Source organism: Odontomachus brunneus, unplaced genomic scaffold (genome assembly GCF_010583005.1).
Source record: "Odontomachus brunneus isolate Ranch 3 - 2012 unplaced genomic scaffold, Obru_v1 Obru_scaffold_008, whole genome shotgun sequence".
NCBI classification, from domain to species: Eukaryota; Metazoa; Arthropoda; class Insecta; order Hymenoptera; family Formicidae; genus Odontomachus; species Odontomachus brunneus.
In genome coordinates this window covers 3,741,407-3,751,873 of record NW_022639458.1, presented here as the reverse complement: position 1 = coordinate 3,751,873, position 10,467 = coordinate 3,741,407, and positions in this window count along the sequence as shown.

The following is a 10,467-nucleotide window of genomic DNA, read 5'->3' as shown; positions in this document are numbered from 1 at the left end:
GTCCGTGTAGAATGCGTTTTTTTTTATCTCATCCGTAATCGACTAATTAAACTTTGGCTGACTCGGTCAACGCGCAATTAAAAACAAGGACGTCTGTTATTTGACAAAAAAATTGCCGTATCATTCCGAAATCTGTCCTTCCTCGAGTCTCCGATGCAAATAATTCATCACGCAGCAAGATTTGTCATTGCCGGAAAAAGGATAACTCGATCCATTCGCTAAGTATCCTTTTTTTTATGAAATGTTAGATGCTATAAGATAAAAAAGTACCAACACGTAGCTAGCTCTGGATATTCTTATAGCTTTTAATCTTTAAATATGGACATTTAAACTTTCATGGGCTATACATACATTTATATTCTCTATGCTGAAATTTTCAACATTCGTATTTAAAGATCAAAACCGCATTAAAATGTCCAGAGTTAGGTACGTATCCAACCACTGGCACTTTTACCTCACTTTCTAAATTCACACAGACGCTTTTTATTTTTTATTCTCATTTTTACCTATTTAATAATAGATTCAGTATAACCTGTGGAAATCACGGCAACTCTCTCTCTCTCTCTCTCTCTCTCTCTCTCTCTCTCTCTCTCTCTCTCGGCAGGGATTAAATCGCATTCAATTACAGTCGCATTAAAGTTTCTCCGTGCGAGCGGCCGAATTGGCTTCGCGCTTCTGGTTCGTCTTTCGTGCAATTCCGAGAATCGAGCGTAATCATTGTTGCGCAATTATGCGTGGTGAAATAATAAGTAGCGGCGGGCACGTTAACGCGGACAGGTTCATTTCCTTCTCGTTCGCCGCGAAGAGAGGCACGAATCAATCATTGTGGCGGAGCTTATCCTTCCTCTTCCACTGACATCCCACTCCGCTCTAATCACTCACGCAGCGATCAGCTGCTCTGCGTCTAATTTAATCATATCTTCTCACGTTCGACGGGGAGATACGATATCGAGCAGAGTTTCATAGTACTACCACTTGGCGTACTTGCACGCCTACGCACAATAATTGACGTAAATCCCGGTGCACCTGAATTTCCCTCGTAGAGAGAAAGAGAGAGTAGTACATAATGCAACTGGGCTTATAATTATTTCGATGCGAGCCCGCGAAAGCGTGAATGTTACGGAAAGTTGTGGCTTTTATTTATAATTCTGTGTATTTTTCTACGACGAGAGAGCTCGCCAGTGACGAGATTAAAATAGTTCAGTGGCACGCGGAGTCCCTCTCTCGAAGCTGTTGCGTGAGGATGTCGTCACGAGTATTCTTATTGTGTAACTCTTTAAAGAAACGCTACGTTTTGCTCCAGCGCGCCTTTGTTCCCACTTTTAATACACCTTAGGTTATTAAAAGTGGAAACAAAGTGCCAACAGAAGCAATGGCACCTGAACATTCTCCGGGTATTCAGGTCGCAGTTGCATCGGCGATCCAGCAGATCCCAGTAAACACTCGCAAATAGGACGGAAATTAATTAGAAGCGAATCCGCTGCGGCAACTTCTATTCATCGGTTCGCAAAACGCGTCCATCACTTCAGCCGATTTATCGAATATTCGCGATCTCCGCGCGGATGCAGAGATCGCTGCAGTCTAATTAATTTCTTCGCACCCGCGCTACGCGCGATACGTTGATATCTCGTAGATACGAATTACTATTATCGCCTAACACACCGCGGCGTGTTAACCACTATCGATAAACGAAGTGCTTTGATGCCGGTGTTAATCGCCGCCGCCGCCGACGACGACGACGACGACGACGACGAATCCGCATCCTCCGATCCGCGCGATCCGGAGAGGGAACCCGGAGCCAGCCTCTTCCAGAGCTAGGCCGCACGGCCCCTTCCCCGCGCTCTCCTCCTGCCCCTCTCTAATCGCTCACGCAGTAATCGGCTGTGTCCCACTTAACTTGGATAGCGTGGGATAGGCCCTTGGGAGATGATAATTACACGTCGCGCTGCGGGTCGACCTACGGGCATGCCGGCACGACCGTATCGTACCGTACGTTACGGCCGTGCACTCTCACCGGTACTCTTCGGCCTCGCCTCTCTCTCTCTTTCTCTCTCTTTCTCTATCTCCTCTCTCTCGTTCTCTCTTTCCTTCTTCTTTACCCGTCTTATTTCATTCTGTATTCGCTCTCTCGCTCGCTATCTCCTCCACGTCCCGACCGCTTCTTCTTCTCTCGCCTTCTCTCGCCACGCTTACATTAGTCGCGCGCGAGTACTGGCGCGACCGGTGCGCGACGATGTCCTCGCCATGAGGAGTACCGGTAAGCACCGGGTCGGACGCGCCGGCGCGACCTCCGGTATCACACCGTCGCCGCGCGATTAGCGCGCGAAGGCGCGAGCCGCGACGAAAGTGATTTCGTCGTCCCGCCGAAGGCCCGAGAGAGAGAACGTCCCGTCGCGTTTTCCACGGTTTTCGCGTCATTCGCGGAATTACAGGCTCGCGGGGCTTCAAGTCGAAGCTGAACCGAAGAGCTCGACCCGTGGAGCCGCATAATGCAGCCGTACGAGAATAGCACATGTTCCAAGTGTACTGTGCGATGAGCGGATATTTAGGGAATACCGTTTTGTTGAGAAATAAAGTAAAATTAAATTCTGTCACGCGGGTTAATTGGACGACACTACATTTGTTATAAATTTCGCAATGTTGAACATATCTTGAGGATGAGTCTCGCATTAAACTTTCCGCGGCAAAAATGTATGCAGTTTGTGTAGACAATTATTGTCTAGTGTTGACGCATTTTCATTAGTTGTAAAAGTACCGCGTAGGACAAGAATTCGATAGAGTTCGGTGATTGAGGCAATTTACTGTACATTATATACGTCGATTCTCCTCAAGAATCATATAGTATCAATAATATTAATTACTCAGAATCTTTGTTAATTATTAAGTAATATCAATTACTTCTAAGTAATATTAATTACTTAAAAAATCATAGTATCATGTTATATATTATAATATCATGTCATAATATGATATTAATTCAGTTTCATAATATGCGTGTATTAAAATGTTTATCGTGGATAAATTTAAAAGATATCTATTTATATTGTTAAATAAGAGTTTAAAATTACGCAAACAATGGGCGAAAAAAAGTGTAGAGCAAACGAAAGGAAATTGGAGGAAATTTTTTGTCCATTTTATGTTCAGTTTTTGTTCAGTAAATGGATTCTGTGTATCTTTTATATATAATAGCTACATGAAGTGTTGCATCTTGATTAGTATAGCACATAGTTTTACTTTTCAATTACTAGAAAAAAGGAGTTAACATAACTGTTCAATAACTGTTCAAGAACTGCATTAAATTTCTACCACGGTTATTCGAAGTTAAGAAAAATGCAATTATTTCATTTGCACTTTTGAGTGCTTATTTGCTTCGTGAAGCACTTGAAAGGAGACTACTGATTCGAGAGAAATACGAAATAGAACTTTGGTTTGCCAAGGTGAATTCGTGAGACTCAATTCGCAATTTGTATTCGTACGCCGTGAGAATTTCGATGAACGAGGTTGCAAAAGAAACTGATGTCTTCCTCGAGACGACCCACACGTATATATATTCGTTCGTCGGTTACTCACATCTATTTACAATCGTATAAACATCGGGTTTACCTGTGCGACAAGTTATCGAGATATAAATCTAACGACTTTTCCCCTTTTCGCACAGCAGTGACAACACCGAATCGTTAATTGCGCGGCGGCAATTTGCACGGCGAGAAGTCGGGGTCGCGCTTCAAAAAATGCGCAGGCTAATAAAGACGATAACGTATGTCCCATCTACCACGCGTCGAAATCACTTGCGTTTTGCCACGCGATTATCCCGTCAATCTCGCTCGCTCGTGCTCGTTCGAGCGAATAGCACGTCGACACCCACAATCGATTCCGATTTTCCCGTCATTGCCGGTTCAGAATACTATTCAGGACTGAGCTTTCACGTGTACGGAAATAAATGATTTATTATTTACTCCATTTTATCCACGTTGCACCAATGATATCGCGCAACGTAAAGAAACCCTCGGATACTCGAGTCGAAATTTCATAAAATATTGGCGTGTTGCAAACTTTACACATGCGCTTGAAGGGCTTGCAACGTTTGCATTTTAGTTCCCTGTGCCATAAACCTATATAATGTATAACGCCATCTCATTTATGTTAAAATCAACAATATTACATTTCTGTCAGAACTGGTTACGCCATAAGCCAACATTTGTGGCCACGATATATGAAATGTGCCAAAACTACCGCGCAACGCTTTAATAGCGCATTCAGAAGATTAATTAGAGTCGAAAATATGAAAATAACGAGATCGTGGTAATTGGCCAGCGATAATATTGCGTGAATTTTACGTGTTTGCACCAATAACGCATAATCTGTTGTCTGTTAATAATGTTCCAGAATACGAGATTGAAATATTGAATGCGAGGGTAAAATATCGTACATTCAATATATGAGTGTGAAATTTTCGCAGCCTTTAAGAGAGCAGCAAGTAACTGCTCTCACTTTCTTCGTCAAAAATCAGTGCAATTTATATCTACGCATGCGCTACGTAATAAGACGCTTTGTGAGCGTCAAATTGCACACTCACCATTGCGCGTTCACATCCACCGACGTTCAATCAGCTCCATCGATGAAACGCGCCGCTGCATCCTGAACTGCATCCCTCTCCGCGTCTGTCCAGTACTCAGCGTACTCCGAAGCGTTCAACCATCGTCGATTGCACTTCGTTCACTTCACTGCACTGCACTCGCGACCGTGATAATTTTAACGGTGATTTACGATTTAACGGAAAGTACAATAAATCTTGGTGCTCCTAGGACATATTCGCGAGTCGCGAAGCGCGTGCTGAAGATCGCGTGAACGAAGACACTCTGGGAAAAACGGAATGAGGAAATAAAATAATTTTCCTGTTAACGATAGAAAGGGTCCTCAGTTTTGATGAACTGAGATAAAAGATAAAGAGATAAAGAGATATTTCATACCGATATATCAAGAATGCGAGGTATGAATATGTGATTCTCTTTAAACGTCATAATAGTTGAGTGTGGTAGGCGTCCTTTAAATTTTGAGATAAGCCCACGGCTCTCACGATGATCTCAATGATAATATTTACAATGGGCTGTAGTATGTTTTCGCGTACGCTCTAATCGATTTGAAGGTAGCGCACGACGTCGCCCGATGTGTTTTCCTCGCACCAAAAATTACCGTTATGTTCTCAAGCGTCGAATGTGGTAATCGAGTACGTGTGCTTTGTTTTGAGGGACACGCAACCTTTCGCGCAGAGACTGAAACCGGTATCAAAAATAGCGTTATACCGTTTTCACATCGGTATCTTCAGGTATTAGCAAACAATAACAATTTTTGTAAATATACTTGTAGGTATTGCAAACATTTCGGTATAATACCGGTTAAGTACGCTAAAGACCAACTAAATACCGGTATAATAGCGGTATAACTGGTACTGCACTGGAATAACACTGATACTATGTATTTTGATATCTCTATTTTGATATGATATCGGTATTATATCGATATTATACTGGTATTAACATTATCACGTTATTGATTGCAAGCATTAAATTGAATTAAATCACTAAATCAATCAGATTTATAATGTAATCATAATATATATTTTACAAAATAATAAGAAGGGAATAACAAGCTTAAACTCGGAGTATTTCTAATCGGAACGTAATGTAATTATAAAAATTAATCCAGTTTATATCGTAATTATATATTCAATTTTAAATTTAAATTTTTATAATACCGCTATAAATTCGCTAACAAAATAATTCCGATTTTTAGTCATTGCTTCCACGCGCCAAATCTCGCTTGAAAGCACAATTACGTGATTTATACATTGAACGTATTCTCTATGCCATAATATTAATATTTCATTCTATAATATAATAAATATTTAACTTAATAAATGTTTGATTTTCCGGTCAAGCTGTTTGATGTTTTGGATTTAAAATGAAACATATATATAATTTTGAAATATTTTTCTAATTATTGTATGTATTGACAAATTAATTTGACAAATAAGATTTAGCTCATAATGTGGGCCATAACGTGTTTAGCAATAACGTGGGCCATTGATGTCGTACGCGGCGTGGCCAAGTCACGCAAAATTAGTTCAGCAGGAAACATGTTAATTATTTAGCACGTGTTCTCCGATAAAGTTTATCACATTCCAATACATTACACGGTCACTAGTCACTAGAATATTTCGATCAATAGACTTTATATCATGGATTTGAAATCACTAAGAGATAAATGGGACATCGGTCCGTAAAAGCTACCTTATAAATTTGGTTATGCTTATTTCAGTTGTCGTTACTACATTAATCCTGCAGACTCTATTAAATTTGGAAGATCAATGGAAAATCTCGAGTTACTAACACTACGCGAGCTACTGTCCTATTTTAATACTACAAATAGTCATACAGTTTTCCTTATGAAAACGAAATACTTAATTCAAAGTAATTTATTTTCGATAAAGCCAAAAATATCAGTTGTATGTCCAATATTGCTAGACGAAAAAAGAATTTATTTTTGTTAACATGAAGTTTGTAGTTGCAATCGACAATCCAACGCCTTTTGTTTGAAAAAAATGGAATATCTGATTTTTATAAACGCCTAATTTGGGTCACAAAAATTACCAAAATTTCAACCAGAATGCACTGGTCCGTTCGTTAAAACCAAACTTCATGTGAATACAACAAAATCTTTTTACCTTACTGATGTATGCATCAGTAGAGATTTAAATTTCAATTCAGCACAATAATATAAGGATCAATATGATAATAAAAATAAATAAAAAAGAGGCGTTAAAAGCAGCATTTAAGGCATTTAATTTAAGGCGTTAATTTAAAGCACCATCTATTGAAGTTACATTAAATTTTAAATCTCGACTCAAGAGATATTTCCTCGTCCCCGGTAAGTTCGTCAAACGTCTATTAAATTGCAAAATATCTTGCATAATAAGTGACGTGACACAGCTGAAGGTATGCGATGATTGCTGGCCGCATCGCGATGTCCTGCGTCTTCTGTCCTCTTCCACCCGAATATTGACGTAACACTCGCACTCGCGCAAACATGATTCGTTTGCAGAAACGCGTGTTGATAACGCCGAGAATCTGATCAAATATTTCCCGATTCGATGAAAACAGTAACTAACATATCAATACACGTACTCCACATCTCTTGTCCGCTCGGGACATAATGACTCCCCGAATCGAAATTTAAAATCTGCTAAGAGTCTCAAAGGTGCTAATATTGTCTTTTAATGTTGTTTTTGTGCTATCCAATACATCAACATAACGGTGCTAGACAGTTAGACATTTTTTTTCGCTTTATTTATTTTTTGCGTTAGTTTCTTTAGAAACTTTTTATTAGTAGCTTTTTATTTCTCGACGTTTTTTTTAGCCGTCATCTTATACATATATATATATATATATATATATATAATTATATTTTATTTTAAATGGTATAACGCTCGATTACAAAAAAGAAGCGTACAACGCGCGAGAATACTAAAACAATTGGCAAGAAACGTAAACACATCCTCTCCCGTCGTCAACTATTCATCAATGAGAGTGCCGGGCGATCTCACAGTCAAAACATCCGGGACCTTCAAGACGATCAAATTTACCTTTGTATCTGACGGACGCTTCCGGATATTTCCATTCAGTTCCGGGCCCGCGAGCGATACTCACACTACGGGCTGCGTGTGTCAGTGCGTTATCTATTGCGTTTCTCGGATGATTGAGCAGTTTCGTCGGTATTTCGAGACACTTCTTTAGTCTTTCGTCAGCATCACGTCATTTAACACGTGTATATTCAATTACGTCGTGTCTACGCGAGTGTCAGTGCAATTAGTCTACGACGGAGCAGTCGGGATGCTGGACCGAGGAGCTAGGACAAAGGGCGCAGGACGTCGGGATGCAAGTGACAATACATCGAATATTTCCAGGTATGTCAAGTAATTCATTATAAAGGATATTTTTCCGATTTTATCGGATGCGCTTGACAAGCATATCGCGAATGAAGGAGCATCTGAGTCGAAATTCAGTGTCTATTCGAAAGCTGGTGTGGACGTGGTTCGTTATCATTTAATAGATAATTAAAACTTCATGAACGAATAATTTTTTTTACTATTAAGCTTTTATACAAGAGATATCGATCCCAACAACCAAATAACGATTTATGAATATAATTCTAATTAATCGTGCTGTCGATCAAAGGTTATAAATAATTCGTTATTACGAACACCAGTCTTATTTTCGTGAATACTTAAATTTGATTCTTTTTATTTCTTATATAATACTATTTTTGACACGAGTTTTATCTTGAATCTGCCAACACTTTTTTCACTTCTCTGTTTAGTCTTGTATTGCACCGAATACAAATCTAGATCCTTGTTGATACTCACACAAATTCTATCGACATTTTCGACGTTAATAAAAATACTAATAACAATAATTATAATAATAATCAATGACTGAAATAATATAACATTATAAAACGATTATTAACACAGAAAGCTTCTTTATTTACTCATTAATTCCATTATTTACCCGTTTTAATTCTGTAATACTTTGTTATCGCACAAATTCCATCTGCGACACGGTAATTTACGTAATAAATACACTGTTCGTTAAAAATAAAAATAAAGATAAATGCAGATGGAATATATCGAGATAATCGTATATTAAGCAATTTCGGAATAAATGCTTCTTCAAACGTTAATATGAAGACAATAAAAAGCGTCAAAGTAGGATAATAGCCTGTATAATGTTGCATCTTTCAAGACTTTCCATTGATCCTTCAAATTCGATGGAATTTGTAGACTTAAATAATATTATTATTTAAATACATAAATATTAATATTTAGATAATATTATTATCTAGAATAGAAAAAAATGTCGACTTGGATACATGGCGTTTAATAATAGCCACATTCAGCGAATAGGATTCATTATTTATTGACATTTAAATCAATTTATTGAATTTGATGACTGTGTTCTTTGCCCTGTGTTTTTTTTCCACTTATTATTATTCAGAGATTGTCTTTTTGAATTACTTCTCGTGGGAAGTTTTTTCCACATCCGGCAGAAATGACAGCTTTGTTTCTATCACTATTGCTGCTTCACTACCACCACTCTTTCTGTCTCTCTCTCTCTCTCTTTCTCTTCCTATTGCCACTATAATTATACAATAAATATAATTATGCCGTCACGCTCGGGAGTTTGTAGGAATAATCGCGCGGCGGTTACGAGAGCGGAATCGCGCGGGAGGGGGAAAGGATCGGCGCGATAAAAAGGATAATAAACGTCCCGTTCACGGCGCAACGATATCACTTTCGTCTCGCCTCGCGATTATGCGCGTCAATCGCGCTCTGCAAATCGCAGCAGGCGGTGGCGATCCGACTTTTATTTTTCCTTGCGGCGGCGGCCCCGCGCACGCGAAGAGGCAAAAATTAAGCGCGGCCGAACGCCGCCTAAGGTATAGCGCCTTGACGTTATTGCTTGCGTAACGCAAGTGTGAAATATTCGTCCCGCGATCGCGTCGTGTGATAATTCTATCGTAAAGCGCGTTGACAGCGAGAAATCTACCAGTGAAGGAATCAAAGACTCGCTCGCGTACCTTGTCGTGCCGTAGTCATCAGGCGATGAAGAGTCCGCGCGCGTAAAAACTTGAATCAGAAGTTATGTTGAAATTTTTTAGGAATTCGCTCCTTTTGGTGGCTTAAAACATTTTGGCTCTCAAGTATTTAGGATCCGTATTAATAATTATTATTTGAAATTCGTCTCAAGTGAGAACTCAAATTTCAAGTCAGAGTTAGATGAGAGTTCTTCAATTGAATCACGATTACGGATATATATATATATATATATATATATATATATATATATCACATACATAAAAATTTAACTAAAAAACTTCTAGCTTTGAATAAAAATCTGAGTATCTGACATGAGCCAAGTTTCAAGTAGTATCTGTTGATATCCAGAATACGTAATTTTGCTAAGAATATTATTTTCTCGCTTTCTATACTGAAAAAAGTTTGATAATGATCATCAAATCTATAGATAATAGATACCAGATGCATTGATGAAATAGATTGAACCAAATGTGTAGATGCATATATTCCAATAATTTATTAAACGTTAAAAAATAACTTAGCAAGGCTTATTTGCAGTTAGTATTTGTTGCTTGGTGACTATTACCAATTTATGTGACATGTATTACCAAATAATACGTTAAATAAAAGCATATTGTTTAGTCATCACATTATGTGATAAAAATATACGAGACGCGACCAAATACTTTGATAATAGACAGTGTTTAGTAATCGTTACCAAATCATTTTTATTATTTACATTTAATCGGTTCAACTATATGAAGAATTTTTTTTATCAATTATTTTGTAATTATTATCAAATGGTTAGTAACTGTTGCCATATTTCATATTAA